The sequence below is a fragment of the Caretta caretta genome, chromosome 8 (genome assembly GCF_965140235.1).
Source record: "Caretta caretta isolate rCarCar2 chromosome 8, rCarCar1.hap1, whole genome shotgun sequence".
Classification (NCBI taxonomy): Eukaryota; Metazoa; Chordata; order Testudines; family Cheloniidae; genus Caretta; species Caretta caretta.
The window spans coordinates 74,772,377-74,799,772 of NC_134213.1; positions in this window are offsets into that span (position 1 = coordinate 74,772,377).

Below are 27,396 nucleotides of genomic sequence, written 5' to 3' on the forward strand. Positions count from 1 at the left end.
CAGTAGCAACGGGAACACTAGGATAAGCTGGCCACCAGCATTTTAACCACTGTGCCATCTAACCCTGCTCAGAACCCTGGGCCAGGAGCAATGACGTCCATCTGCAACTGGTTTCTCATCCCCTTTGGCCACTGGGTGGATGACACAGTCAGAGGATGGGTCCAAGTACCGGGAAGCAATACCTGTGAATCCCAGAAGGTTTGTCAGACCAAAAGATATGGCCCAGGGACACCACTGGTGGAGTTTGTAAATTCTGTGAGCCAAACAATTTCAGCTACCATCTCTGTTTCAGTTGATCTTTGATTAGGTGGTCAAATCTTTAGGGCAGGAACTGTCTTTTACTCTGTGTTTGTACAGCACCTAGCACAATCCTGACTGGGGCCTTCAGGTGCTCCTGTGTAATAAATGATAATTTGGTGATGACACATCTTATTTGTCTTCCTCTGTTCAGCCATGCATATCAAGCTCTCTGATACTTCATCCTAGATGGCCTGCTGTTAGCTAAATATTGGCTGCCAAAACAGAGCTCCTTATTTTTCTCCTGTGCCCTCTCTATCTCCACCTTTCTCCACTGTTGTGGGTAATACTTCTCATCACTCAAGCTCCCACCTTGGAGTCATCTTAGACTTCTCCCCTCACATCAGGCCCTTATCAATTCTTGTTGCTTCCTTCATGGTAACATTTCAGAAATCTGACCCTTCTTTTCTATCTTAACAGATAAAACATGCATCCTGTACCTCATTAGTTCACCCTCTTCTGCCCTGGCCTCCTGGATGTATCATCCTCCCCTTGGCCTCCGCTCTTATCCATTCAAAACACAGTTGGTAAAATGTTCTTTCTTGCCAAATCAGACCACATCATTCACCTCTCTGAATCCCTCCACTGGTTCTCCTTTGCCCATCATAACTAGTTCAAAGTTCCTATCCTTCCCATGAGGGTCCTGCACAACTCTGCTCAAGCCCATATCCATGATCTTGTTTCTTATTATATTCCCCCTCGCTTCGTTTGCTTTACCAACAATACCAGTCTCAGTGTCCCTTTTGCATCCTGCTGCCAGTCCTGTCTTTGTGCTTTCTACCATGCCACAAGATGCATTAAATGCATTCTCATTTCCAATATGCCAGCCCACATTCCTTTGCTTATTCAAATGACTCCTAAAGACTAACTTCCATGCGGCCCACAAACACTAACTCTCATTGGTCAAATGTCTCATCCACCTGAATGTAAATGGAAGAGGGGGTGTGCTCCTAACGTTAGCCCTGCAAGGCTAGGTGGGCCCAATCAGCTAATTAGGCTACAAACAGGAGCTTTAGGCTGGAGGCAGTTAATTAGAGAGAAGTTTACCTGTGAGTGGAGCTTCTACAAAAGCCAGGAGGCTGGCAACAGAAGATTCCAGAGTCAGAGACAAGTTACCTAAAGTTACTCCCTAGGAGGGAAGGAAGAAAGAGCTTGGTAAACCCAGAAGAGTGGGGAAGGAGAGGAGGTATGGAAGTGACACAGAGAAAGGCAGCAAGGTGCAGGGAATGGACCTTGGCAGCTGTGTAGAGGGTCCATGAGCCAGAATCTGGAGTAGAGGATGGGCTTGGATTTCCCTGCCAGCTGCTGCAGGAGTGGCACTGTGAGGCAGTGAAGCAGAAGACTACCTGAGACTGCTGGAGAGCAGGAACTTTGATATGCTCCCCCAGTTGGGGAAACGACAATAGTGAGCTGGTGAGAGGGCTGAATCATGAAGAGGACAACAGCTGTGCCTCCTGAGAGCAAGAGAGGGAATGCAGAGGAGAAACTGGTAGGGTGTAACTCCTGGAAGGGGTATCAGTCGGATTGAGCTAATCCCCAGAACTGACAGCAGGTGGTGCTATCCGGCACAGAGAAGAGCAAAGCTGTCACAATTGGCAAATGCAGGCAAGATGGTCACCTGTGATACAAGGGGTCAGTCACAGACTGTGTCTGACAAGAGCCCTGAGGTGAGGAGCAGAGAGAGACTGTGAGGGGGTTGAACCCTGCTGCAAGAGGCCGTAACGGAGAGAGGGGATGGATGCCAGAGTTGCTGCTCCCACAGAGGAGAGCTGAGATGCAACAGGGGTGGGTCCATGCTATGTGGGGACAGATTTTGGAGAACCAGCAGAGACTGTGGGAAACCCAAGTGTATTTACAAGACTGTATGGTGCGGGTAACTAGTCAGCAGCTGTACAGAATCCTGCAGGAAAGAAACAAGTTGTCGTAAGGGCCAGGCATGGGAAAGGCACTCCAGGACTAGTAGGCCAGAGGCCCAGCCCTGAAGGTGCTATGGCTGGGGCGGAGGAGAAAGTCCCTGTTTTAATTACTTTCCTCCCTGGGAGGGGCTAACGCAGAGGAAAAACCACAAAACAGGGGGGGACTCAGCTCCTGGGAGCCAGGGTGCTGGAGGACTGGATGGATCAGCTGACAGAGAAGTTGTTAACTGTAGAGCAGGCCTAGCAGGAGGCTGCACATGCCCTGGAGCTTCCCTGGGAGAAACTCAGAGGTGCTATGCAGGAGCAGGAAAAGGCTGCAGCTCATGGTCAGAGATCATAGAATATCAGGGTTGGAAGGGACCTCAGGAGGTCATCGAGTCCAAGTGGCGAATGCAGGCAAGATGGTCACCTGTGATACAAGGGGTCAGTCACAGACTGTGTCTGACAAGAGCCCTGAGGTGAGGGGCAGAGAGAGACTGTGACCAATCCCCAACTAAATCATCCCAGCCAGGGCTTTATCAAACCTGACCTTAAAAACTTCTAAGGAAGAAGATTCCACCACCTCCCTAGGTAACGCATTCCAGTGTTTCACCACCCTCCTAGTGAAAAAGTTTTTCCTAATATCCAACCTAAACCTCCTCCACTGCAACTTGTGACCCTTACTCCTTGTTCTGCCATCTGCTACCACTGAGAACAGTCTAGATCCATCCTCTTTGGAACCCCCTTTCAGGTAGTTGAAAGCAGCTATCAAATCTCCCCCTCATTCTTCTCTTCCGCAGACTAAACAATCCCAGTTCCCTCAGCCTCTCCTCATGTGTTCCAGTCCCCTAATCATTTTTGTTGCCCTCCGCTGGACTCTTTCAAATTTTTCCACATCCTTCTTGTAGTGTGGGGCCCAAAACTGGACACAGTACTCCAGATGAGGCCTCACCAATGTCGAATAGAGGGGAATGATCACGTCCCTCGATCTGCTGGCAATGCCCCTACTTATACATCTCAAAATGCTATTGGCCTTCTGGCAACAATGGCACACTGACTCATATCCAGCTTCTCGACCACTGTAACCCCTAGGTCCTTTTCTACAGAACTGCTGCCGAGCCATTCGGTCCCTCGTCTGTAGCGGTGCATGGGATTCTTCCGTCCTAAGTGCAAGACTCTGCACTTGTCCTTGTTGAACCTCATCAGATTTCTTTTGGCCCAATCCTCCAATTTGTCTAGGTCCCTCTGTATCCTATCCCTACCCTCCAGCATATCTACCTCTCCTCCCAGTTTAGTATCATCTGCAAACTTGCTGAGGGTGCAATCCACACCATTCTCCAGATCATTTATAAAGATATTGAACAAAACCGGCCCGAGGACCGACCCTTGGGGCACTCCACTTGATACTGGCTGCCAACTAGATATGGAGCCATTGATCACTACCCATTGAGCCTGACAATCTAGCCAACTTTCCATCCACCTTATAGTCCATTCATCCAGCCCATACTTCTTTAACTTGCTGGCAAGAATACTCTGGGAGACCGTGTCAAAAGCTTTGCTAAAGTCAAGGAACAACACGTCCACTGCTTTCCCTTCATCCACAGAGCAAGTTATCTCGTCATAGAAGGCAATTAGATTAGTCAGGCATGACTTGCCCTTGGTGAATCCATGCTGACGGTTCCTGATCACTTTTCTCTCTGCTAAGTGCTTCAGAATTGATTTCTTGAGGACCTGCTCCATGATTTTTCCAGGGACTGAGGTGAGGCTGACTGGCCTGTAGTTCCCAGGATCCTCCTTCTTCCTTTTTTTAAAGATGGGCACTACATTAGCCTTTTTCCAGTCGTCTGGGACTTCCTCCAATCACCATGAGTTTTCAAAGATAATGGCCAATGGCTCTGCAATCACATCCGCCAACTCCTTTAGCACTCTCGGATGCAGCGCATCCGGCCCCATGGACTTGTGCTCGTCCAGCTTTTCTAAATAGTCCCAAACCACTTCTTTCTCCACAGAGGGCTGGTCACCTCCTCCCCATACTGTGCTGCCCTGTGCAGTAGTCTGGGAGCTGACCTTGTTCGTGAAGACAGAAGCAAAAAAAGCATTGAGTACATTAGCTTTTTCCACATCCTCTGTCACTAGGGTCCCTCCCTCATTCAGTAAGGGGCCCAAACTTTCTTTGACTTTCTTCTTGTTGCTAACATACCTGAAGAAACCGTTCTTGTTACTCTTAACATCTCTTGCTAGCTGCAACTCCAGGTGGGATTTGGCCTTCCTGATTTTACTCCTGCATGCCCGAGCAATATTTTTATACTCTTCCCTGGTGATTTGTCCAATCTTCCACTTCTTGTAAGCTCCTTTTTTGTGTTTAAGATCAGCAGGAATTTCACTGTTAAGCCAAGCTGGTCGCCTGCTATATTTACTATTCTTTCTACACATTGGGATGGTTTGTCCCTGTAACCTCAATAAGGATTCTTTAAAATACAGCCAGCTCTCCTGGACTCCTTGCCCCCTCATGTTGTTCTCCCAGGGGATCCTGCCAATCAGTTCCCTGAGGGAGTCAAAGTCTATTTTTCTGAAGTCCAGGGTCTGTATTCTGCTGTTCTCCTTTCTTCCCTGTGTCAGGATCCTGAATTCGACCATCTCATGGTCACTGCCTCCCAGGTTCCCATCCACTTTTGCTTCCCCTACTAATTCTTCCCAGTTTGTGAGCAGCAGGTCAAGAAGAGCTCTGCCCCTAGTTGGTTCCTCCAGCACTTGCACTAGGAAATTGTCCCCTACCCTTTCCAAAAACTTCCTGGATTGTCTGTGCACCGCTGTATTGCTCTCCCAGCAGATATCAGGGTGATTGAAGTCTCCCATGAGAACCAGGGCCTGTGATCTAGTAACTTCCGTGGGTTGCTGGAAGAAAGCCTGTCCGCCTCATCCCTCTGGTCCGGTGGTTTATAGCAGACTCCCACCACAACATCACCCTTGTTAATCATGCTTCTAAACTTAATCCAGAGACTCTCAGGTTTTTCTGCAGTTTCATACTTGAGCTCTGAGCAGTCAGACTCTTCCCTTACATACAATGCAACTCCCCCACCTTTTCTGCCCTGCCTGTCCTTCCTGAACAGTTTATATCCATCCATGACAGTACTCCAGTCATGTGAGTTATCCCACCAAGTCTCTGTTATTCCAATCACATCATAATTCCTTGACTGTGCCAGGACTTCCAGTTCTCCCTGCTTGTTTCCCAGGGTTCTTGCATTTGTGTATCTAAGACAAGAAAGCAATGACTTGAGAGCCCAGGTGTGGGAGCTATGGGGTAGACGACTTAGAATAGGAGAATACTTGCAGTTGAGAAGGGGAGGGTTTGTGATAGGGTGTGCTCCCCACAAGAGCAGAATTAGCCCAGGTGGGCCCAACCATCTAATTAGGCTGCAAACAGGGGAGTTTGAGGCTGGAGGTAGCTAATTAGAGAGACGCTCACCTGTGAGGGACAGGCAGGGCTTCTACACAAGCCGGGAGGCTAGCAACAGAAGGGATGCTAGGGAAGGAGTCTGCAGTCGCTCCCAGGTAAGAGGGAGGAGTGTTTAGAAGCTGCAAAGATGAGTTGCCAAAAGTTATTGCCTGGGAGGAGGGAGGGAAGGAAGGAAGAGACTGGCAAACCCAGAGGAATGGGGAGGGGCAGGATGTATAGAAGTAGCTCGGAGAATGGACCTTGGCTCTGTGTAGAGGGTCCCTGAACTGGAACCTGGAGTAGATAGTATGCCTGGTTTCCCTGCCAGCCACTGCAGGAGTGGCACCATCAGGCAGTGAAGCAGAGGACTGCTAGAGAGCAGGAACCTTGATACATTTCCCCCCGCCTCCACCTGCCCCAGCTGGACGGGGAAACCACAATAGTGACCTGGAATCATGGAGAGGACAGCTGTGATTCCTGAAAGTAAGTTTCTCCTCTGCAGCCTTTCTCTAACTGGGTATATCTGCTGGAGGGGGTTTGGCCTGAATGAGGTAATCCCCAGAACTGCCAGCAGATAGTGCCATCCAGCAGTGAGTAGAGTAAACCCATTACAGGGGACAGAGTAAGAAAAAAATTCTCATCAAATGTCTTCCTCTGCACAAGTGCTGACTTTCCAATGTGCCAGGGGGTGCTCGATTCCCTGGCTCTGCCCCAGGCCCCACGCCATTCCTTCCCCCAAGGCCCCACCGTCTGCCCCACCTCTTCTGCCCTGTTCCACCCCCTCCCCCTCCACCAAGCATGCCATGTCCTCGCTCCTCTTCTCCGCCCCCCCTCCCCGCCCCAGAATTCTGCATGCCGCAAAACTGCCGATTGCAGCAGGCGGGAGGCGTGGGGAGGGAGAATGAGGTGCCGATCGTCAGGGCCCGCTGGGGGGATGGGGAGGGTTCTGATGGGGGGCTGTTGGTGGGTGCTCAGCACCCACCATTTTTTCCCTGTGAATGCTCCAGGGCTGGAGCACCCAGTGAGTTGGTGCCTATGTTTCTCTGGGTGTCCTAGTGTGTCTGCCTTCTCTGAGATTATCTTTAGGGCTATGTCCACACTGCACTTTTGTCCCTCAGGGGTGTGAGGGGAAAACACCTCCCTGAATGACACAAGATTTAACTATGAAAAGCAATGGTGTGGACAGGGCTTCATTGGGAGGAGAGCGTCTTGTTGGGGGTGGTTTTATTTTGTCAGGAGACCTCTCTCTCTTGACAACAAAGAGTTGCTACGCTGCACACCTTACAACAGCGTGGCTGTAGTGGTACAGCCAGGCCATTGTAAGGTGCTCAGTGTAGACATAGCCTTAGCCCTGGTCTACACTAGGACTTTAGGTCAAATTTAGCAGCGTTAAATCGATGTAAACCTGAACCTGTCCACACGATGAAGCCCTTTATTTCGACTTAAAGGGCTCTTAAAATCTATTTCCTTACTCCACCCCTGACAAGTGGATTAGCGCTTAAATTGGCCTTGCCGGGTCGAATTTGGGGTACTGTGGACACAATTTGATGGTATTGGCCTCCGGGAGCTATCCCAGAGTGCTCCATTGTGACCACTCTGGACAGCACTCTCAACTCAGATGCACTGGCCAGGTAGACAGGAAAAGAACCATGAACTTTTGAATCTCATTTCCTGTTTGGCCAGCGTGGCAAGCTGCAGGTGACCATGCAGAGCTCATCAGCAGAGGTGACCATGATGGAGTCCCAGAATCACAAAAGAGCTCCAGCATGGACTGAACGGGAGGTACGGGATCTGATCGCTGTATGGGGAGAGGAATCCGTGCTATCAGAACTCCGTTCCAGTTTTCGAAATGCCAAAACCTTTGTCAAAATCTCCCAGGGCATGAAGGACAGAGGCCATAACAGGGACCTGAAGCAGTGCCACGTGAAACTTAAGGAGCTGAGGCAAGCCTACCAGAAAACTAGAGAGGCAAACGGCCGCTCCAGATCAGAGCCCCAAACATGCCGCTTCTATGATGAGCTGCATGCCATTTTAGGGGGTTCAGCCACCACTACCCCAGCCATGTTGTTTGACTCCTTCAATGGAGATGGAGGCAACACGGAAGCAGGTTTTGGGGACGAAGAAGAAGATGATAGCTCACAGCAAGCAAGAGGAGAAACCGGTTTTCCCGACAGCCAGGAACTGTTTTTCACCCTGGACCTGGAGCCAGTACACCCCGAACCCACCCAAGGCTGCATCCTGGACCCGGCAGGCAGAGAAGGACCTCCGGTGAGTGTACCTTTTAAAATACTATACATGGTTTAAAAGCAAGCATGTGAAAGGATTAATTTGCGGTGGCATTCACGGCTCTCCTGGATGTACTCCCAAAGCCTTTGCAAAAGGTTTCTGGGGAGGGCAGCCTTATTGCGTCCTCCATGGTAGGACACTTTACCACTCCAGGCCAGTAACACGTACTCGGCAATCATTGTAGAACAAAGCATTGCAGTGTATGTTTGCTGGCGTTCAAACAACATCCGTTCTTTATCTCTCTGTGTTATCCTCAGGAGAGTGAGATATCATTCATGGTCACCTGGTTGAAATAGGGTGCTTTTCTTCAGGGGACACTCAGAGGAGCCCGTTCCTGCTGGGCTGTTTGCCTGCGGCTGAACAGAAATGTTCCCCGCTGTTAGTCACGGGGAGGAGGGAGGGTTGAGGTGGTAGCCACGTGGTGGGGGGAGGCAAAATGAGACCTTGTAACGAAAGCACATGTGCTATGTATGTAATGTTAACAGCAAGGTTTACCCTGAAAGACTGTAGCCACTGTTTTATAAAATGTGTCTCTTTAAATACTGCTGTCCCTTTTTTTTTTTTTTCTCCACCAGCTGCATGTGTTTCAATGATCACAGGATCTTCTCATTCCCAGAGGCTAGTGAAGATTAGAAAGGGAAAAAAAACGCACTCGTGATGAAATGTTTTCTGAGCTCATGCTGTCCTCCCACACTGACAGAGCACAGAGGACTGCATGGAGGCAGACAATGTCAGAGTGCAGGAAAGCACAAAATGACCGGGAGGAGAGGTGGCGGGCTGAAGAGAGTAAGTGGTGGGCTGAAGACAGGGCTGAAGCTCAAATGTGGCGGCAGCGTGATGAGAGGAGGCAGGATTCAATGCTGAGGCTGCTGGAGGATCAAACCAGTATGCTCCAGTGTATGGTTGAGCTGCAGCAAAGGCAGCTGGAGCACAGACTGCCACTGCAGCCCCTCTGTAACCAACCGCCCTCCTCCCCAAGTTCCATAGCCTCCACACCCAGACGCCCAAGAACGCGGTGGGGGGGCCTCTGGCCAACCAGCCACTCCACCACAGAGGATTGCCCAAAAAACAGAAGGCTGGCATTCAATAAATTTTAAAGTTGTAAACTTTTAAAGTGCTGTGCTTAACGTGCTGTGTGGCATTTTCCTTCCCTCCTCCACTACCTCTCCTGGGCTACCTTGGTAGTCATCCCCCTATTTGTGTGATGAATGAATAAAGAATGCATGAATGTGAAGCCTCTGCAAGCGGTGATGGAGGGGAGAGTGGTTAGCTTACAGGGAAGTAGAGTGAACCAAGGGGCAGGGGGTTTCATCAAGGAGAAACAAACAGAACTTTCACACTGTAGCCTGGCCAGTCATGAAACTGGTTTTCAAAGCTTCTCTGATGCGCAGTGCGCCCTCCTGTGCTCTTCTAACCGCCCTGGTGTCTGGCTGTGCGTAACCAGCAGCCAGGCGATTTGCCTCAACCTCCCACCCCGCCATAAACGTCTCCCGCTTACTCTCACAGATATTGTGGAGCACACAGCAAGCAGTAATAACAGTGGGAATATTGGTTTCGCTGAGGTCTAAGCGAGTCAGTAAACTGCGCCAGCGCGCCTTTAAACATCCAAATGCACATTCTACCACCATTCTGCACTTGCTCAGCCTGTAGTTGAACAGCTCCTGACTACTGTCCAGGCTGCCTGTGTATGGCTTCATGAGCCACGGCATTAAGGGGCTGGGTCCCCAAGGATAACTATAGGCATTTCAACATCCCCAACAGTTATTTTATGGTCTGGGAATAAAGTCCCTTCCTGCAGCTTTTGAAACAGACCAGAGTTCCTGAAGATGTGAGCATCATGTACCTTTCGCGGCCATCCCACGTTGATGTTGGTGAAACGTCCATTGTGATCCACCAGAGTTTGCAGCACTATTGAAAAGTACCCCTTGCGGTTTATGTTCTCGCCGGCTTGGTGCTCCAGTGCCAAGATAGGGATATGGTTTCTGTCTATGGCCCCACCACAGTTAGGGAATCCCATTGCAGCAAAGCCATCCACTATGACCTGCACATTTCCCAGGGTCACTACCCTTGATATCAGCAGATCTTTGATTGCGTGGGCTACTTGCATCACAGCAGCCCCCACAGTAGATTTGCCCATTCCAAATTGATTCCCGACTGACCGGTAGCTGTCTGGCGTTGCAAGCTTCCACAGGGCTATCGCCACTCGCTTCTCAACTGTGAGGGCTGCTCTCATCTTGGTATTCATGTGCTTCAGGGCAGGGGAAAGCAAGTCACAAAGTTCCATGAAAGTGCCCTTACGCATGCAAAAGTTTCGCAGCCACTGGGAATCGTCCCAGACCCGCAACACTATGCGGTCCCACCAGTCTGTGCTTGTTTCCCGAGCCCAGAATCGGCGTTCCACAGCATGAACCTGCCCCATTAGCACCATGATGCATGCATTGGCAGGGCCCATGCTTTCAGAGAAATCTGTGTCCATGTCCTGATCACTCACGTGACCGCATTGACGTCGCCTCCTCGCCTGGTATCGCTCTGCCAGGTTCTGGTGCTGCATATACTGCTGGATAATGCGTGTGGTGTTTAATGTGCTCCTAATTGCCAAAGTGAGCTGAGCGGCCTCCATGCTTGCCTTAGTATGGCGTCCGCACAGAAAAAAGGCGCGGAACGATTGTCTGCCGTTGCTCTGACGGAGGGAGGGGCGCTGACGACACAGCTTACAGGGTTGGCTTCAGGGAGCTAAAATCAACAAAGGGGGTGGCTTTACATCAAGGATTATTTCAGGCAGGACTTCACGAAGGGTTCCAATAAGAAATGGTGCACCTAAGTTATTGTTCTTATTGGAACAAGGAGGTTAGTCTGGCCTCTGATTGATACATGGCTAGATTTACCTCACTGCACCTTCTCTGTGAGTGACTGCAGTGTGACCTAGAGGAATGAGTCCCCTAGACGGGGAAGGGGGGGAAGCAAATGAGTACAAAACAAATTTGGTCTATTTCTTGTTTTGATCCACTCCATCTATCTTTTACATCTTTGGCTGGCCCCAGACGGTGCAGAAGGACTGCATGCCATCCACATCTCAGGGCTGCTCGGCAGAAGATGGTACAATAGGACTGCTAGCCATCCTCATCTCTTGTCTGCCCGGCAGAAGATGATGCAATAGGACTGCTAGCAATCCATATCACCTGCCTGCTCACCATAAGTTGGTTCAATAGGACTGACTGCAGGACTAAAGAGAATGACCTGATCAAGTCACTCCAAATTTAGTCCCTGCGCCCATGTCTGCCCAGGCGCTCCTGATCGACCTCACACAGGCGACCAGGAGCACCTCGGACATGACGATGACGGCTACCAGTCCTATTGCACCGTCTGCTGCCACAAGGCAATGGGTTGCTGCTACTGTGTAGCAATGCAGTACCACGTCTTCCAGCACCCAGGAGACATACGGTGACAGTGAGCTGAGCGGGCTCCATGCTTGCCATGGTATGGCGTCTGCACAGGTAACTCAAGAAAAAAGGCGCGAAACGATTGTCTGCCCTTGCTTTCACGGAGGGAGGGAGGGAACGGGGGCCTGACGATATGTACCCAGAACCACCTGCGACAATGTTTTAGCCCCATCAGGCATTGGGATCTCAACCCAGAATTCCAATGGGCAGCGGAGACTGCAGGAACTGTGGGATAGCTACCCACAGTGCAACGCTCCGGAAGTCGACGCTTGCTTCGGTACTGTGGAAGCACTCCACTGAGTTAATTCACTTAATGCACTTAGAGCATTTTCTGTGGGGACACACACACTCAAATATATAAAACCGATTTCTAAAAAACCGACTTCTATAAATTCCACCTAATTTCGTAGTGTAGACATACCCTTAGACTGTAACTCTTCAGTGCAGGGACTGTCTCTGTGTTGAGCACAGAGTTTTAAAGGCATGTTTCAGGAACGGTGGGATAAAATCTTTGTGAATGTTTTGGGTGTGGGACAACTGGAGATGACTTACTAAATGGATAGTTGGTAACTATAAGCATATTGGGAGGTTGTGACTCTGATCCTCAAATTGGGGAGTAGTTTGCAATGAGCTCCCCTCTGATGGAGAGGAGGGGAAATTCACTATAATAGAATTGACTTGGAGGCTGCCAGCCAGATGCTGAGCTGGAAATCCTGGTCACTGCTATGACCTGAATATTAAGTAGCTACGAAACTACTAGTCATGGAGAAAAGGCGGATATATATTTTTAATTCCCAGAAGAATTAGTAAGGTGGTCTGCTTGTTCTGTCACTATATATATTAATGTGAAAATGCTGAGTTTTTAAATGTTCCCATCAGCTCCAAGTCAGAGAGCTGGGAGGAATGAAATGTCCAAACATCCCTTAACAATAGCCTTTGCTGTACTAATAGTACATTTCCTTAAAAAGAGCCAAGGAGAACACACAAACCCAGCCAGATCTTTTTCCTAATCCCAGGGTTTTTCCTTCTCAGCTCTATTTTTCCAGCCATCCACATCCACTACTTGTTGTCACTCAGGCAACACTGCAGAGCTTTCTCGCACCCTATGGTATAAATCTCATATGCTGGATCCCTTCCTGGGTCTGGTGACTTCACTGTAGGGTCTGGGACAAAACTGTGTTATCAGGAAGTCCTTTATTTCCCCTCTCAGATATAAACCACCGTTCTCTAAGGAATCCTGCCTGGAAAGAAAATACCTTGGTTTAGGGCCCAGCCCTAAAAGATCGTGAGTGCTCTTACCTCTGTGTTGATTTCAGTGAGAACTGATGGCACTCAGCCTTTGCAGGATCAGACCTTCTAGCTCAAAAGCTGAATATACAATTGCAAATAATTGGCCCAGGCTTGTTACCACTGAAATTAATAGCAAAGTTCCCATTGATGTGGATGGGAGTTTTGCTATTAATTTCAGTGGTAACAAGTTAAAACCTATAGACTCTAGGCTCACATACAGTTCTAACTGAAACCTATGTAAACTATGCCCAGTATTGTTTTGTATGTTTATCCAGTTGTCCTCCTTCCATGTGTGTAAATACATCCACATTATGTAATATTAATTATTTTGAATTTGATTCCACATCTGACAAAATAATCTCTTTGCCAAAAGCGTATAGACAATAACATAGTAAACCAACAGGGATTTCTGTTATCAGAGAGCAGGAGTGAAAATCTAAATGAGAGGCTAAAAGACCAGGCAAGCAGATGGCTGAGTGACATAAATGTTGAACGGTTCAGGTATGTCTAGTAAAGTACAGCTCTCTAATGTGGTGAGAATTGTGTGTGTTGGTATTTTTAAAATCAGTATTCTGGGGTGTCTTTTTTTTTTCTTGCCATAGCTCCAGAACGTCAGCAAAATGCAAATTTGCAGCTGTTTGTATAAATACGTAAAGGATTTTTCTTTCCTGACTCTGTTATAACTGCAGTTATAACTAATGTTTTGTATATAGAAACACAGCAGAGGAACAATCTAAATAGCTTAAGTGTTCCCTGCAAACCAGCTGGTAGATAAATAAGTCTTAAAGAATTAATTTTATGGAATAGTCTCATCAACAAAAGTAGATCTAAAAATTGCACTGAGGAGAGGGTATGTCTTCACTACAGAATTAACTTGTGCTCTTACCAAGGGTTTAGTTCAGTGCTTAATTTGTAATGAAAGAGGTGCCAGGGCTCAACCAATTAGATGCTGGAGCTCAAGCAATTTTTTTACTTTCAGAACTGACCAGGAGTAGAGGAAGTACCCTACAAGTGGAGGGGCCACAAATGCCCAAACCTTGGCACTGCCCCTTGAGCCTGAGCCCTCGCATTGCCCCTTCCCCCCACCCCCACTCGCTCCTCTCTACCCGTTGCTTGACCTTATAGCTGGTAAAAAGTGGGACAGCCATGGCCACCTGACCTGTCCCCCCACCCGATTCCAGTGCCCCTGTAAGTGACACAGCAAGCCTAGAGGTTCTGGGGCTCAGCCCTGGCAAACCCTGGCACAAATTAAGCACTGGTTTAATTCTCCTGCTCCTCTCATCCCCACACACAAACCTTTTTAACTCAGGTTTGGAGGTGCTCTGAACCTGGGCTAGCTTATCTGGTTGGAGGTGTGGGTTAGAGCCCTGGCTTTACTTTAAGTTGGGCTTTAACCTGCTCACTTTGCAGTGTGGATACAGGCTGTAACCCTGGTTATTTAACTTGGGTGCTGATAGTCCTTCAGTGCCTTCCCACAGTTCCCTGAGGGCTGCATTGCAGTGGGGTTGGTTTTCAGCAGAATGACATACTGGCACTTTTGCCACATGGAGGATGCCATTTTGCTCTCAGATGACATCCTCCACATAGCGTGACCTCACATGCACGGTGCCTCGTTTCTGACTTGATTTCTGACTTAACGTGCTTTGGTGTTTTAACTGCTTAAAATGTGTCTCTGCCAAAGAGGTGATAGCTGGCAGACAGAAGCCTAAAACTGGGTGCTTTTGGTGGACCACAGAGGGAGAATACAGGTGCACTTGCACTGCAGTGACTGTATAACCCAAATGTCGCCCACTAGTGACACCAGAATGAGGCATTGCTTATGGGAGGTTGCATAGATTTGATTCTTCCTCCTCTTTCTTACATGTGGGATGCAATAGTTAACAGTGTTAACATTTAAATGATCATCTTGGGGAATCTCCGCTAACACCTCTTTGAAACAAATGGGGCAGTTCACTCTTCTTAGAGCTCTTGTTTCAGACTTTCCTGTCTCCTGAAAACACTTCTGCATTCAGCTCACATTTTTGAGGTTTTCTTCACAATCATAATGGCTAGAAACTTACTTTAAAAGAAAATGAAAGCTGAAGTTTTGTAGAACACCATAGCAGCTTCACAATGCTGCCCCTATGCCAAACCACCATGTACTGTCTGGCCCAATCCAAATCCTGATTGAGTTCTATATCATTTACAGGATCAGAACCTAAGCTGTCTTCCCCAGACCTAACTGAAGACAGAATTTGAAGACCAAGGGGTTTCACAGATGTAGATTAGGTAAAATACCCTGCAGAATCTTAGAACATAAGAATGGCCATACTGGTCAGACCAAAGGTCCATCTAGCCCATTATCCTGTCTTCCGATAGTGGCCAGTACCAGGTGTTTCAAAGGGAATGAACAGATAATCATCAAGTAATCAATTCCCTGTCACCCATTGCCAGCTTCTGGCAAACAGAGGCTAGACACATCATTAAGCTCTCATCTACTACATTGATGGAAGCTATAGAAGCACCTAGGTAGCTAGATACATGGTGCACGAGCCAGAAGCAATACAGCTTGACTTTCAGACCCAAGTTGAGTTTTCAAGGCTGGCAATTAGAAGAAGTTTATTTTTACTTGTAAACTCAGCAAATTTCCTTCAGAAGTCATTGAGGGAAAGTAAACACAGATCTCAGTGCCATTTTTAAAGTCTCTTTTCAGAGCAGCATAACATTTTAAAGCTTCTGCACTACTTTAATCCACCCAGGAACCCCATTCTTCTCCGGAAGAGCCATCAATGAAGAGCACTGAGCAAGAAGATGATTAACACCTGTTCCCCACCTATGCGTTGTGCCATATTCACCCTCACAGTCCCTGGCATGTAGAGCCTGTCCCTGAAGTTACTGCAGTTCATCATTCTGCAGAAGTTACAATATGAAGAAACTCAAAACAGTACATCAAAGGCTCTTCTGTGTGGATGGTGCATAAACAAAGGTTTCTTTCTTTGTGATGAATGTGCAGTGCAAGCTCTGATGCTAGAATTTACGAATATTCAGTGCTGATTTAGAGCACTACAGTGAAATAATGTCCTTTTGTTGCCAAAATGTTGGCAGATACTGAGTGTTGATTAAACAACCAAAAGGATATTAGTCCTAAGGACAGAATTAACTGCTGCATGTTCATATAGTTTCCCATAAAAGAACATGGGCTCTGAGATAATGAGGCAGTGTCAGAACTTTGTTAGTTTGTGTAGTCTGTATTGATCAGTATTGTACCAGTTATTACGGGAGCAAAACAATAGATCATTACCAGCTGGAACTTTGAGGGTATGGCACCTGCAAGTTTATGAATAATTCAGGACACTAGATCCCTTTTTCACTGTGCACCATAGTTCACCCTGGGGTAGAGTAATTGAGTAACGCAATTGTAAACAAGCCTGCATATTTGCTGATCTTCTGTTTGCCAATTTTCAATGGCTAGGTTGCAGAACACATTTAAAAATAAATTTTATGTTGAAAACCAAAACTCAATGCAAACACAGTCATAACCCCCATCCTGCAAAAAGGGTTCCACATGGGTGAACACTGACACCCAAGTAGAGGCTCACTGACTTCACTGGGACTCCAAGCAGATGTTAGGGTCCGCCTATATGGATTCCTTTGCAGGACAGGACCCTAAATTCCCAGAGGAATCCCTACAACATGATCATCAGACTTTGTGGGTGACGTGACAGTGCAGGACTTCTGGGCCAAAAAACAGTGATATGTCAATGATAGTACCTTATGAGGCTGGTACTTGCATCTGATTTCTAATACACAACATTAAACCTTTTTAAAGGTACAGTTTGGAGAGGAGCTAGTCACTTTTTATGTGTTTTTTTTTTTTTGACAGTTCATGGTGTATATATAAAATTGTTATACTTATTACATTTTACATTATAATCATTGAATAGTTATCCAGGATGCTCAAACTTCATACCACCATTTTAAAAGATATTAAATTAGTGCTTAAATTAGTGTATGCATCATTCAAAGAAGGGGTTAAAGCCTTAAGGGTGATTGTATTTGTTTTATCTTTGCATGGTCTAGTTGCCTATATATTCTGCAGAGTGCTGCTCTGAATAGTGAGGGATCTAAAATCTTTTGGATGATAAGCACTGTACAGCCTAAGGGAAGCTTATGCCCTCTCTCTTCTCCCCCTCCCCCCCGCCCTTGTGTTTCAGCAACAGGCCTAGAGGCTAGTTGTCTAGTGCACAGGATTTACAACAATCAGAATAAAAAGAAAAGGAGGACTTGTGGCACCTTAGACTAACAAATTTTATTTGAGCATAAGCTTTCATGAGCTACTGCTCGCTTCATCGGATGCATGCAGTGGAAAATACAGTGGGGAGATTTATATACACAGAGAACATGAAACAATGGGTGTTACCATACACACTGTAACAAGAGTGATCAGGTAAGGTGGGCTATTACCAGCAGGAGAGTGGGATTTTCCACTGCATGCATCTGATGAAGTGAGCTGTAGCTCACGAAAGCTTATGCTCAAATTTGTTAGTCTCTAAGATGCCACAAATACTCCTTTTCTTTTTGCAGATACAGACTAACACAGCTGCTACTCTGAAACCCAACAATCGGAATGTAACATGCAGGCACAGGTTGACAAGGTGAGAGGCAATATCATGAAGTAGACCGTGCACACAGCATCCAAACCTTGAGATAATGTGGCTTAGTGTAATTGTTAAAGGAAGGTGGAAGATGCAATGTTTAGAAGGTCTGGGAATATGGAGAGGGGATCTGAAAGAGGAAGATCTGGAGGAAAAACATGTGGGACCTGAAGGAGAGTCCTAGAAAAGCCTGAGATATAGGGAAAGACTCTGAAGTTGAGGAGCCTGACAGAAGCTTTAAAGGTTGTGTTGTGATTAAATCACAGAAATCTTGGGCTCTCAGCCTAAGGACTGTGAACCCCAGAGGGTCAGACTCCTGAATAGGTGTCAGGTGGGTCACTGCCACCATCCTTTTCTTTCTGACTAGATGCGAAGGGTTCCTGAACCTTTTTTCTGTTGTAACGTGGGGTATGGAAAAACTTAAGAAACCACTGTAATTTATATTTACATCTTTTGTACATCTGTCTTTTCTATTTATTAGATTCTAACCTTTTCAGGGCAGGAACTGTCTCTTACTATGTGCTTGTAAAGAGCCTAACGCAATGGGAGATCGATCCTGGTAGAGGCTCCTAGGTGCTACTATAATACAAATAATAATGATGATGCATGATAAATTGTAATGATACTTCTGGAGTAGTAAGACTTTACCTAATAATGCATAAGACCCTGTTGGATTTGATGGAGTCACTGGCATCAGTCAATATCTGTTTTAAAAAATTGTGTGTATATATATTGTATGGACATACATATCTTCACAACAGACAATAATAGGACCTACTGTGACCATTCTCATAGTCATCTCTTCAGAATTTTTAAAAAATATGCAAAACAAAGTTAATAGAGCACTTAAGATCAGACTAGCCAAAGTGCTAGAGAATGTCCTGTAGGTGTAGGGAACATCCATGCATTGGCACGGGGATAGTTAGGGCAAGTGGCAGAATGAGTATTAGACTCTTGGCTTTATTGGCTTATGTCACAAAATTTAAAAATGCGGAGACCCAGTCCCTATCTAGTGTAAATATGTGTAGTTCCACTGAGGATCTGGATCGAGGGAAGAGGGGTTGTGAGCTAATTATTTTGTAAAAGTGCTTACATCACGACAAAGGCATTTTAATTCTAAAACTTTTTATCCCAATTTCTAAATGTCTTAGAAATACACACAATGGAGAAATATGCACTATTGTATTTCATTTATTACAGCTTACAGTCAATGTAGCTGGGATGTAGTTTCATCTAGAAAGAAAGGAATCCAAAAAAGCTGAGAAACAGCTCCCTGTATTCCTTTGGGAAATGGCACAGAGCTTTCTCCTTCATTTAAAAGAAAACAACCCCCCCTCCTTCCCCGCCCCCCCAGGCTTGACTATCACTACTGTGATTCATCCGCTGTTGTCTCCTAGCCAGGTCTGATTTTTCTGATTGGCCAGAAGGACTTTTCAAGGTGTGTCTTCTGACAAGATGCTGTTGCAGTTTTAAGGATATTAGTGGAATATGACAACCACCTTGAATGGTAAGAACTATTATATATATAATCTCTAATCAATACAGCTTTATATTTGTGGAATTGATAATCTTTTAATAAAGAAATTGTTAGGCATAGCAAGTTTTTTCCTGAGCTATTGTTTATCTATGTGCAGATTTTACAGCTCAGAGGAAATTTAAAATCTTGATTAGATTGCCTAGCAAGGGCAATTATTCTGCAGCATGTCAGCATGGCTTTTAAAGTTCTGAGTCCAGCAAACTCTAAACAAGTAATATGACAAGGTGCTGTAAAAATCTACAAGGAACTAGATAACGTTCAGTGTTATCTACTTCCTTTATAATTTTTTATAACCATAGTGAGATTTTTACTTTGTCTTTCTCTTTCATAAAACTTGCATGTAGTGTACACGTTGGAAGTCCACTAATGCAGCAAGGCCCTTTCTCATGTGTTTTATGAAGGGTAGTTCTTTGCAGTCTTCTGAATTTTCTGACAAATTAGGGCAGCCATCTGAGTCACTAGGAAAAGAGGAAAAATACATCTTATTTTAAAAAGTCTTTTCAGTTGCCTTTGAAGAAATTAGAGAGACTATAGAAAACGTTCTTTCTTTATGTATCTGGTTCTATTTAAATTTACTAACAAAGGGCAAGGATGAAATTATCAGTTTCAGATAGACACAGACACATGTAAAAGATTTGAAAGATGTAAACTTGTCCACGTTCCTTGTAAATGTCTGATCCAATAATGTCGGAGTACAGTAAAAAGGTTTTGAAAAGGAGCAGCTGTAATGTCCAGTCAGTATAATGTCTACTTTTCCCACTTTGACCGGAGCATAGCTTTAGAGTAAATTTCACATGACTGTACTTGTTTCTGCGCTCAGAAAATTTTGTTGTGCTCATAGGCATCATTTTCTAGGCGAGGTATAAATATGACGACATACAGAAAAGTGTCTGGGTTTTGTTTTAATGCAATCTGCAAATCTGAGTTGTTTTAGCAAATCTGTATCTGTGAAAAGAAACACAACCTTGTTATATTAAAATATGCAAACTTCAAAATCACCTTCTTTAAAAGCAAAGAGAGTTATTCAAACATGAACTCTGCCCCGTCTTGATTATGATAGCAAGAGCTCTCTCTTTGGTGTTCTATCAGCCCATGTGTGTTTTGGTTCCAATGTTTTTGAACCAAAAACTGCCTCTCCAATTGGGGGCACCAGTATATGCTTTAGAATCCTGTTCTTCCTTTCCATGTCCATGACTTTGCTCTGGCACTGATCTTACCACTGAGAGAGTGGAGTCTTTCCCTATAATGTAATGATGATCATCAGGTGATACTAGGGGGTGCTGGAGTGCAAAATGTATAATCACTCGCAGGGAAATAGGATAACGTAGTTCCTCTCAACCTTCACTTGCCTACTAAATGCGTGACCTGAGGTTATTCTGACTTGTTGAGTGCTCATCACTATGGTATCAAACCAGCCCTGACTCAAGAAAGAGAGTAACACATTCTTACATGATCCACTGGGCTGCTACCACCAATGAATGACTTTAAATGTGAGATTAAACTTTTACAGTTAGCTACAATAGCAGCCTGCATCCAGTTTTTGCTTCTCTTTTGTGTGACGAGGCACAGCCTTTAGTTTTAGAAGGGTTCGTGCCTGTGGTTACTGGTTCTGTGTACCAGGATGTCCTCTAATTTATTTGTATTTAGGCTGGAAAGAGCATAATTGGGGAAGAAGTTACTAACCATATTCAGTTTCAAGTGCATTTACCACGTTATGGCAAGACCCTATGATGTGATTTTTCTTGCCCTCTGACTTTTGTTGTTGTTGTTTTTTTTTTTTGTTCATCTGAAAGACTTTAGGCTCCTCCCATACCTTTCTGACAAGGAGAACTGAGACAGACTATCTTTGGAACCCATCAGACCCACTCAGTAGCTGATAAAGCATGTTCACTAAGCTCCTGAATTGGAAGTGATGGGTTGTCCGCATTATCAAATGATTTGGAACAGAAATTGTTCTTAGGTTTCTTGCATAGCAAGGCTGAATGCTAGTATTGGGCTGACCTGCCTAGGTGGCTTTAGAGAGACAAGGTGGGTGAGGTAATATCTCTTATTGGACCAACTTCGGTTGGTGAGAGAGATGGTCAATTTACATCTGTGAAAGATTGTGACTGCAGTGCATTTATAACTTGAATCCCATGTGATTAAAGAAATATTGCACAAGATTTAGAAAAAGTTGGTACTTGTTCTTAGGTCTGTTAGGGCAGCTTTGTGCTGGTCTCCAGCTGATGTATTCTCTGGAGCTAGTTTGTGTGTCAGTCTTCTGTGCTGGAAAATCCTCCAGTGGTTTACAGTTATCACAGTGGCTCCAGAACAACCCCCTCCTGACCCCAGCATAGGGGGGCTATGTTTGGGTGGGGAGGGGGAAAGAAGGTATGCCTGAACTCTAGCCTTCCTCAGCTGCCAAAACAATTTTTGGGAGCCATTGGCAGCGTGGTATGGATCAGCTCTATGGCCTAATTTATGCTAGGGACTGTTCTAATACAAAATCAGCCCCAGGATCCGTGTGCTGTGTTCACACAAGGGTGCATTTGTGCTCCTCTTCTCATTTGCGCTCACTCATGGGCGGTGGGTGAACCCCAGCTTTAGGGAGGCTAGCCCACTGGTCCTGCCCCTTCAGCCCAAGGCCCTGCATGCTGGAGCCCCCGAAACCCTCCCTTAAAGGAAAAGCCCGGGGGGGGGCCCTTGACCACAGGAGCTCAAGCTGCATGCCCCAGCTAGCCCCCCAAGTACCAGACCGAGTTGCTGCCGCGCCCCCCAAGCACCAGGGCAGCACCAGTGCTGCAGCTCTTCCTGCCTCTGAAGGCCTCTCCCCTTCCCCCCACCCCGAGTTGCTGGCCCCAGCAGTGCAGTGAGCAGCAGGGACCTTTGGGGGTTGGATGTGGAGTGGAGGAGGCGGTGGGGGTCTCAGGGAAGTGGGGGAGCCACCGCAGCCCAGTTGTCCAGCAGTGGATCAGGGGCAGAACCAGGGAAGGCGTTGCCTTCCCTGGCCTATTATACCTGATGCCCATGTGCTTACTTCTGCATAGGTACAGCTGAAAAACTGACCTGTTAAAAGCATTGGCTGAATTTAAACGACCTTTAGTCTTGTGTCCATAACCTTTTTTGCTAACTGCCTACTGCAGGCATAAATTCTAACATTTAGACTTCTAACCACCTGATTTGTTGGTGGCTAGACATCTAAATGCGGTCATTGCTGTCTGCAACTATTTACATGTTCAAATTTGTACTTGCCATTGATTGTGTGCACAGAATTGTAAGTAGATGCCAGGCTGAGAACCCTTTAGATATTTGGCCTTTTTCTGTCCTATAAAAGGGGTGGTTCTTGGTTTTTTTTGTGTTTTGGTTTTTTTTTTTAATTGAAGGAAAATATACTTGAGTTGTGGAGCCTTTTCTATCTTTCAATCAAAAAAAAGGGGGGGGGGCATATTGCTCTATTTGCTGCAGTGGTGTCGTCAGATTAGTGCTGATCTCTTAATGTCATTTGATTCGAGCATCAAGGAAAACCAATCTAGCAGAACTATAGTTTCTGACTGAAGTGTATTTTGCAATTCAGTAAACATGACTGTTTTATCTTTTAATTAGTTTAGAGGAGTTAGCTGAAACTCTTAGAGATGGATCTGAACTAAACATTGGATATGAAACCTGTTAAACTCTAGGGAAGTTCTAGTCTGGATGAAAACTTCATGTCTTGAATCCATTTCTAGAAAATTATGGGCCAAATTCTGCTCGTTACACCTGTATGATTCTATTGAATTCAATGGGTTTGAGAACAGAATTTGGCCCTACAAGTAGCTGCTCCTGTAACAACACTTCACTATACAATCTGCAGGTCAGCTGAACACTGCAGTGTTATAACCGTGACCTTCAACCAGACTGTTTAGATTCAAGAGACAATTTCAGGTTCCAAGACTGCTCAGTCCTCCTCGGCATTTTCTCTAGAATAATGTATGGACCTTTTGTGGTGTACTGGGCAATATGTTGAACAGCACTGATTCCAGTATAGATCTTTTGGGGCATTCTGCTATTTACCTCTCTCCCCTGTGAAAATTGACCATTTATTGCTACCCTTTGCTTCCTATCTTTCAGCCAGTTACTGATGCATGAGAGGACCTTCTCTCTTATCCCATCACTTCCTACTTTGCTGAAGAGCCTTTGGTGAGGGACCTTGTCAAAGACTTTCTGGAAGTCTTATCATCCTTGTCCACATGTTAGTTAACACCCTCAAATAATTCAAATAGATTGGTGAGGCATGATTTCCCTTTTAAAAAGAAAAGGAGTACTTGTGGCACCTTAAAGACTAACAAATTTAGTTTTTTAAAAGCTGTGTGATTCTTCCCCAGTATATCATTCATCTATATGCCTGATAATTCTGTTCTTTACTACAGTTTCAACCAATTTGCTTGGTACTGAAGTTAGGCTTACTGGCCTGCAATTGTTAGGATTGCTTCTGGAGTCTTTTTTAAAAATTTGTGTCACGTTAGCTAGCCTCCAGTCATCTTGGACGGAGGTTGATTTAAGTGATATGTACATACCACAGTTGCTAGTTCTACAAATTCATATTTGAGTTCCTTCAGAACTCTTGGGTAAATACCATCTGGTCCTGGTGACTTATTACTGTTTAATTTTTAATGAATTTGTAACAAATCCTTCTATATTGACACCTTAATCTGGAACAGTTCCTCAGATTTGTCACCTAAAAAGAATGGCTCAGGTGTGGGAATTTCCCTCACATCCCCTGCAGCAAAGACCAATGCAAAGAATTTATTTAGCCTCTTCGTGACGGCCTTGTCTTCCTGGAAGGCTTCTTCAGCACCTCGATCATTCAGTGGCCCCACAGATTGGCAGGTTTCCTGCTTCTGATGTACTTACAAAAACTAACAGCTTTTTTTTTTTGTCTCTTGCTAGTTGCTCCTCAAATTCCCTTTTGCCTGCCTAATTCTACTTTTACACTTGCCAGAATTTAAGGTCATTTCTATTTTCCTCAGTAGGATTTGACTTCCAATTTTTAAAATGTCTTTCACCTCCTCTTTTACTCTGTTTAGCCATGGTGTCATTTTTTTGGTCTTCTGTGGTTGTGGGGGGTATGGTGGGTTTTTGTTTTATTTTTGGGTGGGGGGGGGGTTATACATCTAGTTTGTGCCTCTATTACGGTGTTTTAAAAATGTTTCCATGCAGCTTGCAGGCATTTCACTCTTGTGACTGTTCCTTTTAATTTCCATGTAACTAGCCTCCTCATGTTTGTATAGTACTCCTCCTTTTTGAAGTTAAATGTTACTGGGTTGGGTTTCTTTGGTATTTTCTCCTACAAGAATGTTACATTTATCTGCATTATGGCTATTACTAAGCAGTTCAGCTTTAGTCATCTCTTGGACCAGATCCTGTACTCCACTTAAGACCAAATCAAGAATTGCCTCTCCCCATGTGGGTACCAGGACTAGCTGCTGCAAGAAGCAGTCATTAATTGTGTCTAGAAATTTATCTCTGCATCCTGTCCTGAGTTGACATGTGCCCAGGCAATATGGGGATAGTTGAAATTACCCATTTATTATTGGGTGGGGGTTTTTTTTGTTTTGTTTTTGGTTTGTTTTTTTTTTGGTAGCCTCTCATCTCCTGAGCTTTTTACAGTCCTTGTCAACTATCCTGGTCAGGTGGTCTGGAGTATATTCCTACTACTGTACTCCTATTATTCAATAATATCCATAAAGGTTCTATCGTGCTGTTTGATTCATTCAAGATTTTTACTATATTTGACTCTCTATGCTTGCTTTTCTCACACAGTGCCATTCCCCCACCATCATGATGTGTTTGTGTGACTTCCTTATACCATGTGCCATTCGTTGTCATTCCACCAAGTTTCTGCAATGCCTATCATATCAATAGCCCCCTTTAATATCAGGTACTGAAGTTCACTCATTTCAATATTTGGATTTGTTGCATTTGTGTACAAGGAGTTAACATTTTTTGTCAATATTTTTAGCAGTCTGCCTTCATGCAATGTAATTGAATGGGACTCTTTTTGGTTTGACTGTTTCTCTTCAGTTCCTATCTGTACTTTATCAACTTCTATCCTCTACTAGGATAGAGGACTCTCCTTTAATAAATCCTCCCTTAAGAGATGTCTCTGTCTGAACCATGTGCTCCTCTGCACCTGTTGGCTTCCCCCAAGCCTTAGTTTAAAAACTACTCTGACCTTTTTAATTCTCTAGCCTGGGCTGTCTCTCACAATGCTCTGCTAGTGACAAGCAGAAAACTCCTGTAAGTGCTGTTATCACTTAGCACAACAGCATATGGAACCCCACATGCAGCTAATTGCGTGAATGCTCCCTGAGCCACTCATGAATCACACAGAAAGTCACCTGCAAATCTCCCAAGCCTCTAGCCTTGCACCCCTGGAATATACCGTCTTGCCCTGGTCAAATGCCTGACCAGTGTAAGTTTATTACCCAGTCCACCCCTCCTCGATGTGGAGAGGACACACACTAGCCTTTGTAAACTGAGCTGAGATTTCCCAAGCACTTCAACCAAAACACTGTTTTAGGTAAAATATAAAACAGATTTAACTACAGAAAGATTGATTTTAAGTGATTGTAAGTGGTAGGCACAAAAGGTCAGAGATAGTTACCAAAGAAAATAAAAGGTAAGTGCACAGTCTAAATCTTAAACCTTATCAGATTAGGCAGTATTTGGGTCAAGCCGTTTTTCTCACCCCACTGGAAGTTTCAGGTTGCTTATTGTTCTTCATACAGATGCTTTCCCATTAAGCCTAGGACCAGTCTCCTCGGTTCAAGTCTTTGTCATCCCAGCACTCTTGTTGATTCCAGCATAGGTGAGGGAGGAGAGAAGTAAAAGCATGGTGCCATTGACCCCTATATTATATCCTTAGTCCATGTGCCTGGAAAAGACTAGCCCTGACATATCCTGGTGGACTTTGCTGTGTTACAGAGTTGAGCAATCCACCACTGTGTGATGCTTGCGCAGCCCTCTTACAGCATTGTAAATTCCTTTATTACAACTCTCCTGCTGATCGATGGTTGTTTAAAGCCCTATTGGGAGTGGATCACCTCCTTTGTTGTCAGTGGAGACTCTCAAACTTGCAACATATTTCAGTAGCAACTATATAGATGACTATGTACATATTTTGCCAGAACAATGGGTTTCAGCAGATCGTGACTTTTCATGCATCTTACATAGCATGCTTTGTATGAAATATCAATTATATGATGAGTGAAATGATTGGTGACACACAGAGATCAGAATCTAATAAAGGAACACCACTAGTTATTGGTAAGGGAGTTCTTAAACAAGGAACTGGAAGAAACTTTCTCATGAGAAATGAGGTAATACATTGTATCTGATTATTTCCAGTGTTTTGAGCAGCAAAGAATGCACAAATTCAACAGAAGAAAACAGCCTCACTAGCTTTAGGAACTAGTGTTCAGCAATGTTCCCAGAACTATGGCTTTAACTTTTTCTTAGGTTTTCTATAGATTTGCCACCATTTCAGGGGTGACTGGAGTGTATCTGTAATGGAGATACTGGCAGAGTATTTTGTTCTCATTTATGTGGTGGGGAGGGATTGTGTCCTTCCAGCTGTTATCTCCCTGTCTGAAAATGTGTCTGTGCAATAACAGCAATGGCTATGGGTAACAAGTGTTTATACAGTAGTGCTTAGCTACTGCAGTGAAAAGTGTTGTAGGAAAAAGACAAGCTCTACACTACATACTTCTTCCAGCACAGCTGTGTCACTCAAAGGCATGTAGTGTAGTGAGCATGTTTATGGATCACCCTTTAGACAAGCATGCCCCTTCTCACTACCTTTCTGGCCCAATGACTATCCATTTTCATTCATAATGACAATGGATAGTCCTTTTGCCAGGGAATGGAGTGAGAGCGACTCTACAGCCTGGATGGGCGCTCTTGTGGGAGACTGGAACATTCAGTACCCTGTGGGAACACCCTGCACCCCCATGTTCATCCTTATAAAATGATTGTGTAATATCCAATGCAAGGTTTGTCATGTTGGCTGTCTTCGGAAGGCTCATGATGCACTCAGCATTGTTGTTATAATTTCATGTGTATATAGTTATGAGGCTGAAAGTGTGCCTTCAGGCTTAAAATAAGCCCAGGCAAAAACTCTCCAAGAGCAGAGAGGCAGTTCACACCTCATCAGGGCATGTATGGGTCAAACCCAGCCCAGCCTCACAGGAACAAAGGACGCTAGCCTAGGCAGCAACAAAAGGATCTGTTAGATTCTCAAGTGAATCACCCCCCTTCCTTTGGTCAGTTTGGGGACTGTGATGAGCTAATGCTCACCTGGCCCTGAAGGGGAAGGGGGCAAAGCCAAGGGGGAAGAAAGAACATGACAAAAGGGAGAGACATTTGCCATGCTCGCTCTCGCGTGCTCTCTCTCCCACCTACATCTACAGACACCACACCAAGCAACTGAAGCGCTGATCAAAGGGGAAAGCCTGGCTGAAGAGCAACCAGCCAGCCAGTGGTGAGAAGCATCTAAGTTTGTAAGGGCATTGAAAGTGTTAAGATCAGCTTAGAATGCATTTTGTTTCATTTGACCAAATCTGAT